Genomic DNA, 8,948 nt, shown 5'->3' on the forward strand with positions numbered 1-8,948 from the left:
CGGTATTTACAAGGGGCTTGGGACTTATACCTACATGGAGGCCCATGGTATATTTTTTGGGAAGATTTAAAGAAAACCTTCATTTTTGGTTTGTTATTCAAAGTTAAAAACAAATTGATTGGGATATGTACAAAAAGGAGTATGTACAAAAAAGTGTATGTACAAAAAGTGTATGTACAAAAAGTGTATGTACAGAAAGGCGTACAATGAAATACCTAATTTCATGTACTGGAATGGGTATGTACAAAAAGGGGCTTGGGACTTATACCTACGTGGAGGCCCATGGTATATTGAAAAGTTTTGAATAATTCTTTGAAGTTTTTGTTGTTTTGAAAATGATTTGAAAATTGTTTGAAAAGATTTTATTTTGAAGAAGTTTTATTGTTTAAAAAAACTGTACAAAAGGAAAAGAAATGGGACTTACACTCTCTAATATTCGAGAGGCCCCTGTTTTATTTTCATAAAACAGGGTGGATGGTTTGAGAAAGATGTGTGATTTGTTGTTAAAAAAACTGTTTGAAAGTTTTGGAAAAAAAGTTTTCTGTACAAAGAAAGACGAAAGGGACTTATACTCTCTAATATTCGAGAGGCCCCACATTGTTTTGAAAATCAATTGATCAATTAGAAAGATTTAATCAAAAGTTTCCTTTGAAAATCAAAAAGAGATGGTTTATCGTTTTTGAAAAGAATCGCGATCGTTCGTTTTAAGACGATTTGAATTTGACAAAAGTCAACTTAATTAAGCTAAAACAAATTTTAATGCTTAATTAAGACCTAAATGATTAGGATTTGATCACAAAAAATATTTACAAGTGATTAGGTTAAAAATTAAATAAAAAACAATATTTAAAGTAATTAAAAACACTTAACAATGTATCATTTTAAACCTAATTAAAAACATATTAAATAAATCCTTTTTTGGTGATTTTTTTGGATATTATCAAAATATGTATATTAAATAAAGAGTGTAAAAAAAATGAAGTGAAAATAATGAATTTTGATTGGTTAAATGAATGGTTAAAGTTTGTTAAAAAATGAAAGAAAATAGGTTGCAAAAAAATGGTTTTGTCTCCAATAGGGCTTGAACTCACGCCCTCTCTCTCACCAGCCAAAACACTTGCCAACTGAGCCACGCTTGTGGCTTGTAATACATACGCTTCTAGTTTAATATATTTTAAAACAACAATTTGAATTTTCTGAACCAAAAAACGCGCCAAGAACACAACCCTAACTGAATTTTGAAATTCTTCAAATCTGTGTTGTTTTGATTGATCAAAGGGTCTATCTCACTCGGTTTTGGACGAGGAACATGATGATGACCTTTAATTTCATTTATTTTCACTCTAAGGCTATCAATTTTCTGATGAACACGAAGAACCCTAGAACTGGAATTCAATGTGAAATCGTGTATGATCATGTTATGATGCAATTGATTGAGGGTTAATGATCCTCATAGGTGCAGAAACAAGATGGTATGTTCATTTTTCATTTATGATGCATGTATGATGGAGTTTGAAGTTCATGAGCACTTACCTCAAAAACGGCCAAACTGGAAATTGAAATCGTGCCTGGAGGTGTTACAGATGCTTTGTGATGATCTGGATAGCTTCAATGGACCTTATGTGATGTGTTTGAATGCCTGGAATGAACTGGAAACCTCTTGATCACCTTGTGGTACCCGAACTGCAGTTTAGCTCAAGTGAGGATCAAGTTAGTTGATTTTGATGTTTCAGATCATGTATGATGATTGGGATAGTTCATACATGGTACATGGATGGTGTTTGGATGATTAGTTTGGACAGATATGGGCCTGGATAAAAATTGGCATGATAAGTCTCATGTTATGCATATTTGGAAAGTGAGGTAGTGATTTTGAGTTTTAAGTGTTTTTGGGGTGTATGGATGGTTCAAACACATCATATGTGATGTTTATGATTTGTGGGAAGCATCACTTTGGTCAGAACTTGCAAGGTTTGGAGGTTGAGTTTTCTACCTCCCTTTGAAACACATGACTTGTAATTCAAGAAAGAAGAGAGAAAACCTATAATTGTGAGGTTTTGGTGTGTATTTGGAAGTGATTTGAACCTCTATTTATAGGCCATGAGTTCTGAACTCAGAACTTTGCAAGTTGCCCAAAGAATGGTGATTTGGCATTTGGAGATAGAAAGGAATCTTGCCATTAAATGCATATGGTTAAAAGTGACTTAACCATGGTTATTTTTCTAAGCTTCTTATCTCTTTCCTATCTGATCCTAAACCAGAAAATATCTATCAATTATTGCATTGGTGTGTCATCACTTGGATCATTGGCCATGTAGTATAGAAACTTAGTGAAAATGGCTTGAAATTTCATGCTTAATGACCTCTAATTGCAAAATTCAAAACCATGGCTACACTCCATATTTTTTCATGCTTTTGGACATTTTGGAAAGCTCATATTACACACTTCAAAACCTTAGTTGAAAGTTTCTTCAAGATCCTTAAGGAAGTGGGTGAAAAAGATCCATGAACTTTGAGAAAAATGAAGTTTTAAGTGAAATTTTCCAAAAGTACCAACTTTGAAGCTCCATATCTCTTAAATGGTTGATCTTATGGAAAAAATTTATATGTGTCAAAGTTGTTTATTGGATCAAAATCTACAACTTTCATGTTGGAAGTTTTTTTCAGTTTGTAGGTGAAATTTTGAGTTATTCCCCTTCAAAGTTTGGAAAAAACCATTGAAAAACACTTAGAAATTTTTCTAAGTATGAAAGTCAAACTTTTGACTTTTTGATTCTTGATTGATTTTCTTGATTTTTCTTGATCAAATGACTTAATATATCATATATTGATGATTCAAAACTTCAAAAGTCATGGTTGACCAAAATTCCCCAAAAGTCAATGGTGATCTTGTACAGTTGACTTTTTCAGACGAATCGCGTTTCTGGAAATTTCAAATGAAACAGGCTATCCTCATCAAATGAATGGTATGAATGGATCATATTGAAGCATTAGAGAATATTGAGCCATGGTTTGAGTTGTGGCACCATGTCCTGATTAAAAAGTCAGTTGTTCAGTGAATTAGGTCAAAAACCCTAATTGTCGACCTGATGAGATTGATGACTGTAGGTCTTGAATTGAGATGCAATTTTCATTGGATATTGTCATAGGGATTATTTGAGGATGATTGAAACCTTTGGTTGACTCCCTGGGGGTTTTTAGGGTTTCCCAAATGTGATCCCTGATTTCAGTCCCTGATAGTTCAAAACCTTGATCTGAGGATTTGTCTGATCAATCTTTGTGTAGGAGATGTTATGAGCCAATGGATTAGGTCAAAATGATGTACTTGAGGTCTTGATATCATGTTCCAAGCCATTAGGTCAAACTCTGAGCAAAAGTCAGGAGTGTGATGTCTTCAGTCAAAACCCTAATTCAGTCGATTCAAAGCTGTTGAGCTTGTTGAAGTGAATCTTTGAGGACCAAATGTTGATTGTTGATGAAGATGATTCTTTGAGATGAAGGGAGAACAAAACCCTAATTGATTGTTACTTGTACTGATGAGTGATTTCCTGATTAAATCCTGCTGAGTCACAAGTAGCAAACACAAACTATGCAATTTGTTAGAGATGCAAATGATGCATATGCAAATGATATGAGGTGGTATCTTAGGTCAAAAATTGGGGTATGACAGATGCCCCTATTTAAGTTTCTTCAACCTTAGACATGAAGATTGAAAATCTTTGTTTTGATAGGGTGGAAGAGACTTAAATATCAGAAGACGCAAATTTTGGACCTAAGATACCAAAATTGCGAATGATGCAAGGATATCTTTATCGAGGGATATCAAACTGACTCCACTGGGGAAAAGAGATCGGGAAGGATGTCTCAATCTGTTTTAGGAAGAGAATCCGTTTTCTTTCTTTTCGGGAAAGCAAGTGTATGCTTCACCTGGGAATGATAGCTTTGTAAGAAAAGCTTACCTATCGACATTATCGACTATCAGCATGGGGATAGACTTGTTTAATAATGCGAAGGTGAAAGGTGTGAAACTATATTACCGACTATCAGCATGGTGATAGACTTGACAAGGTAAAAGAGTTTCAAAGGTTTGGTTAACATTATCGACTATCAGCATGGTGATAGACATGTTAAATAATATAACCAGAACAAAAAGTTACCGACTACCAGCCTCGTGATAGTGGTTTCGAAGACATGATCAATTATCAGCCAAGTGATAAAATGATTCTGGAGACTTTGCTAGGGAAGTTACTGGTTATTCAGCCTTGTGAACAGTAATAAGGCCCTGATTTGTCAAATGGTCTTCATGATTGATTTCCTGAAGAGGAAAATTTGTTTTTGAAAGAGAAATAAGCCGCTCAGACGATGAGGCTATTGCTTATTGTTTGTTTTTTCACGACTCTGTTTGATGGAATCGGAATTTGAATCTCTGGTAAAGACAAAGTTCTAACCAAGAATGAATTGGAAAGAGACAGTCAAACAAGACTTTGTTCCCATGAGGAATGAACTCAAATGGGGATTTTCTCCTTTGTTTTGAGAGGAGAAACTGAAGAAACCTTCTTCCACGAGGAATGATCTCAGTGGGGAACTGGAGAAAAAAAATGTTCTTTTTGCTTATGGGTGACAACCTACTGGAGAGATGACACGCCCATACTTATTTCTTTTTTTTTTCTCTTCTCTTTTTCCTTTTTTCTCTTTCTTTTCTCTTTTTTTTTTCTTTTTTTTTCTTTTTTTTCTTTTTGAGGATAAATATATCCTAAACAAGTAAGTATTGAAAAATGCAAGAATGCATAAATGATGCAAATATGTATGAATGATGAATGTCAAGAATGTAGCATGCATACTGACAATACTGACAGACAAAGAAGTATATACTGGAGAAGGACCAACGTCGCAATACAACCAGATACTCGGCAAATGTTCTTCAACACGGTGTAGATAACACAGGTGATGAATGGTGTTGCGTGCTTTAAACTTCTCTGGGGAAGGTGAGCATCTTTCCTTATTGAGATGGAAGAACCTTTTCACTGGGGATAGAAAATCTTCGTTACTGGGGATAAAAGATCCTCTTCACTGGGGATAGAAGAGCTTCTTCACTGGGGATAGAAGAGCTTCTTTACCTCGAGGGATAATTGCTTCAAGAATTCTTTTCTGGGACAAGAATACCGTTGTCTCAATCAATTTTTCAGGGAGAATCTTTTTGTTCATCCTATGGAGACGACTGCTGATGTTCCTTCCGTTGTTCACAACTCAAAGGAAAATTTCGCTTTTATTTTGAAAAAGAAAAGTGAAGTAAATTCATTTAAAACTTATTTTTTCTTTTTTTGTTTCAAAAGTGAATAACACAATTAAAGCGTCATTTTGCGAGCTGAAAGAAATTAAAGATTGCAAACAAATGGGCACAAGGCTCAAATTTATTTAATAGGATGGTAATCAGCTAAAGGCGTGATTCCATGGAGTATTTACAATAGTTGGAAATGGTAATTATGCGGAAAAGGCTACATTGAAAGCAATAACCACTATTTCCCCTAACAACTTTGAGTTCCAACTGTGCTTGTCGCTTCAGATTGGCGATGATTTGCTTGAAGACCCTTTGACGAAGTACGGACTGATGCAGTTACTTTGTCATTAATCCCTAATTTTTGCCTAGATTGCCCTTTCAGGTTTTCAATCTACCAGGATGAATTTTTTCTGTTTATTGTCTCTAATTTTTGCCTGGACCGCCCTTTCAGGTTTTCAGTCCACCGAGACGCTCATTTTTGCCTAAGTCGCCCTTTGCGGGTTTTCGACTTACCGAGCTGTTCTTTTGTATTTTTAGACAAAGTATTTCTTGACTGCATCAGCATTCACAGGATGTGGGAGTTCATCACCATCCATGGTTGTAAGAATCATGGCGCCGCCAGAAAATGTTCTTTTGACAACATACGGGCCTTCGTAATTAGGAGACCATTTGCCCCTAGAATCTGGTTGAAAAGACAAGATCTTTTTAAGCACGAGGTCGCCTTCTTGAAATTCACGAGGTCGAACCTTTTTGTTGAAAGCTTGTTTCATCCTTGCTTGGTATAACTGTCCATGGCATAGAGCAGTCATACGTTTCTCTTCGATTAAGTTCAACTGATCATATCTGCTTTGACACCATTCAGCCTCTGATAACTTAGTCTCCATGAGGACTCTCATTGATGGGATTTCAACTTCTACGGGGAGCACAGCTTCCATGCCGTATACTAGAGAAAAGGGAGTTGCCCCTGTTGAAGTACGCACTGAAGTACGGTACCCATGTAAAGCAAATGGCAGCATTTCATGCCAGTCTTTGTAAGTGACGACCATTTTCTGGATGATCTTCTTAATGTTCTTGTTGGCGGCTTCAACAGCGCCGTTCATTTTTGGTCTGTAAGGAGAAGAGTTATGGTGCTCAATCTTGAATTCCTCACACAATTCTTTCATCATTTTGTTGTTCAGGTTTGAACCATTGTCAGTAATGATCTTGCTGGGAATACCATATCGGCAAATGATGTTATTCTTGATGAACCTCACAACCACTTGTCTTGTAACATTGGCGTAAGATGACGCTTCGACCCATTTGGTGAAGTAATCAATTGCTACCAAGATGAAACGATGACCATTTGAAGCTTTCGGTTCGATCATTCCAATCATGTCGATACCCCACATGGAAAAAGGCCATGGAGATGAGAGAACGTTGAGTAGAGTCGGTGGCACATGGATCTTATCTGCGTAGATCTGGCACTTGTGACATCTCTTCACGTGTTTGTAACAGTCTGATTCCATTGTCAACCAATAGTATCCTGCTCTTAAGATCTTTTTGGACATTGCATGCCCGTTTGAATGAGTTCCAAAGGACCCTTCATGCACTTCATGCATTAACATGTCTGCTTCGTGTCTATCCACGCATCTGAGCAAAACCATGTCGAAATTTCTTTTGTATAGCACATCCCCGTTCAGGAAGAAACTGCCAGAAAGTCTCCTTAGAGTTTTCTTATCTTTGTTTGATGCCCCAAGTGGGTACTCTTGAGTTTGAAGGAAGCGTTTGATGTCGTGGAACCACGGTTTATCATCGATGACTGCTTCGGTTGCAAACACATAGGCGGGCCTTTCAAGGCGCGTGATTCTGACTGTAGGCATATCATTCCAATGATTGACTTTGAACATGGAAGATAGAGTAGCCAAGGCGTCTGCCATTCGATTCTGATCTCGAGGTATATGATGCAATTCAACCTTGTTGAAGAAAGTCAACAGACGTCTTGCATAATCTCTGTAAGGAATCAAGCCAGGGTGGTAAGTTTCCCACTTGTCTTTGATTTGGTTGATCACAAGGGCTGAATCTCCATATATGTCTAGGATCTTGATCCTTAAGTCAATGGCTTCTTCGAGACCCATGATACAAGCTTCATATTCTGCGATGTTGTTGGTGCAATCAAATAGCAATCTGGCGGAGAACGGGATATGAGTACCCTTGGGAGTGATGATGATTGCCCCAATTCCATTGCCAAAAGCGTTTACTGCTCCATCGAAAATTAGGCCCCATCTTGATCCAGGCTCAGGACCTTCTTCAGGTAATGGTTCGTCACAATCTTTCATTTTCAAGTACAAGACGTCTTCGTCAGGAAAGTCAAACTTGAGAGATTGATATTCATTAATTGGTTGATGCGCCAAATGATCGGCGAGAATGCTTCCTTTGACCGCTTTTTGAGCACGGTATTCAATGTCATACTCGGATAACAGCATTTGCCATCGGGCAATCCTTCCTGTTAATGCAGGCTTTTCAAAGACATACTTGATCGGATCCATTTTGGAGATTAACCAAGTAGTATTGTTGATCATGTACTGGCGGAGACGTTTTGAAGCCCAAGCCAAAGCACAACATGTTTTTTCGAGCATGGAGTAACGAGACTCACAGTCTGTGAATTTCTTACTCAAGTAATAGATGGCATGCTCCTTCTTACCAGTTTCATCTTGCTGTCCAAGCATACAACCCATGGATTCTTCTAACACGGTAAGGTACATGATTAATGGTCTCCCTTCAACTGGAGGAATCAATATTGGTGGTTCTAACAGGTATTCCTTGATACTGTCAAACGCTTTCTGGCAATCTTCAGTCCATACAACCCCTTGATCTTTGCGGAGAAGCTTGAAAATTGGCCCACAAGTAGCAGTCATCTGAGAGATAAATCTGGAGATATAGTTCAATCGTCCGAGAAATCCTCTTACTTGTTTTTCAGTCTTTGATGCAGGCATCTCTTGAATAGCTCTGACTTTGTCGGGATCTACTTCGATACCTCTTTGGCTGACAATGAAACCCAAGAGTTTTCCAGATCTAACCCCAAAAGTACATTTGTTAGGATTCAAGCGAAGCTGATATTTCCTTAGTCGTTGAAACAACTTCAAAAGGTATTCAATATGTTCTTCTTCTGTGCTGGACTTGGCTATCATGTCGTCCACATAAACTTCAATTTCTTTATGCATCATGTCATGAAAGAGAGTAGTCATTGCCCTTTGGTAAGTTGCGCCTGCATTCTTCAATCCAAACGGCATCACTTTGTAGCAAAAAGTACCCCATGGGGTGATGAAAGATGTCTTCTCCATGTCTTCGGGAGCCATCTTGATCTGATTATAACCAGAGAACCCGTCCATGAAGGAAAAGACGTTGAATTTAGCAGTGTTATCGACCAACATGTCGATATGTGGTAATGGAAAGTCATCTTTTGGACTGGCTTTGTTCAAGTCACGGTAGTCAACACACATTCTGACTTTTCCATCTTTCTTCGGAACTGGCACTATGTTGGCCAACCATTGAGGATATTCTGAGGTGACAAGAAAACCTGCGTCGAGCTGTTTTTGAACTTCCACTTTGATCTTGTTAGCCATATCAGGGTGAGTCCTTCGCAATTTCTGCTTGACCGGCGGACATTCTGGCTTCAATGGCAAGTAATGCT

Source organism: Vicia villosa, linkage group LG7, assembly GCF_029867415.1.
Source record: "Vicia villosa cultivar HV-30 ecotype Madison, WI linkage group LG7, Vvil1.0, whole genome shotgun sequence".
NCBI lineage: Eukaryota > Viridiplantae > Streptophyta > Magnoliopsida > Fabales > Fabaceae > Vicia > Vicia villosa.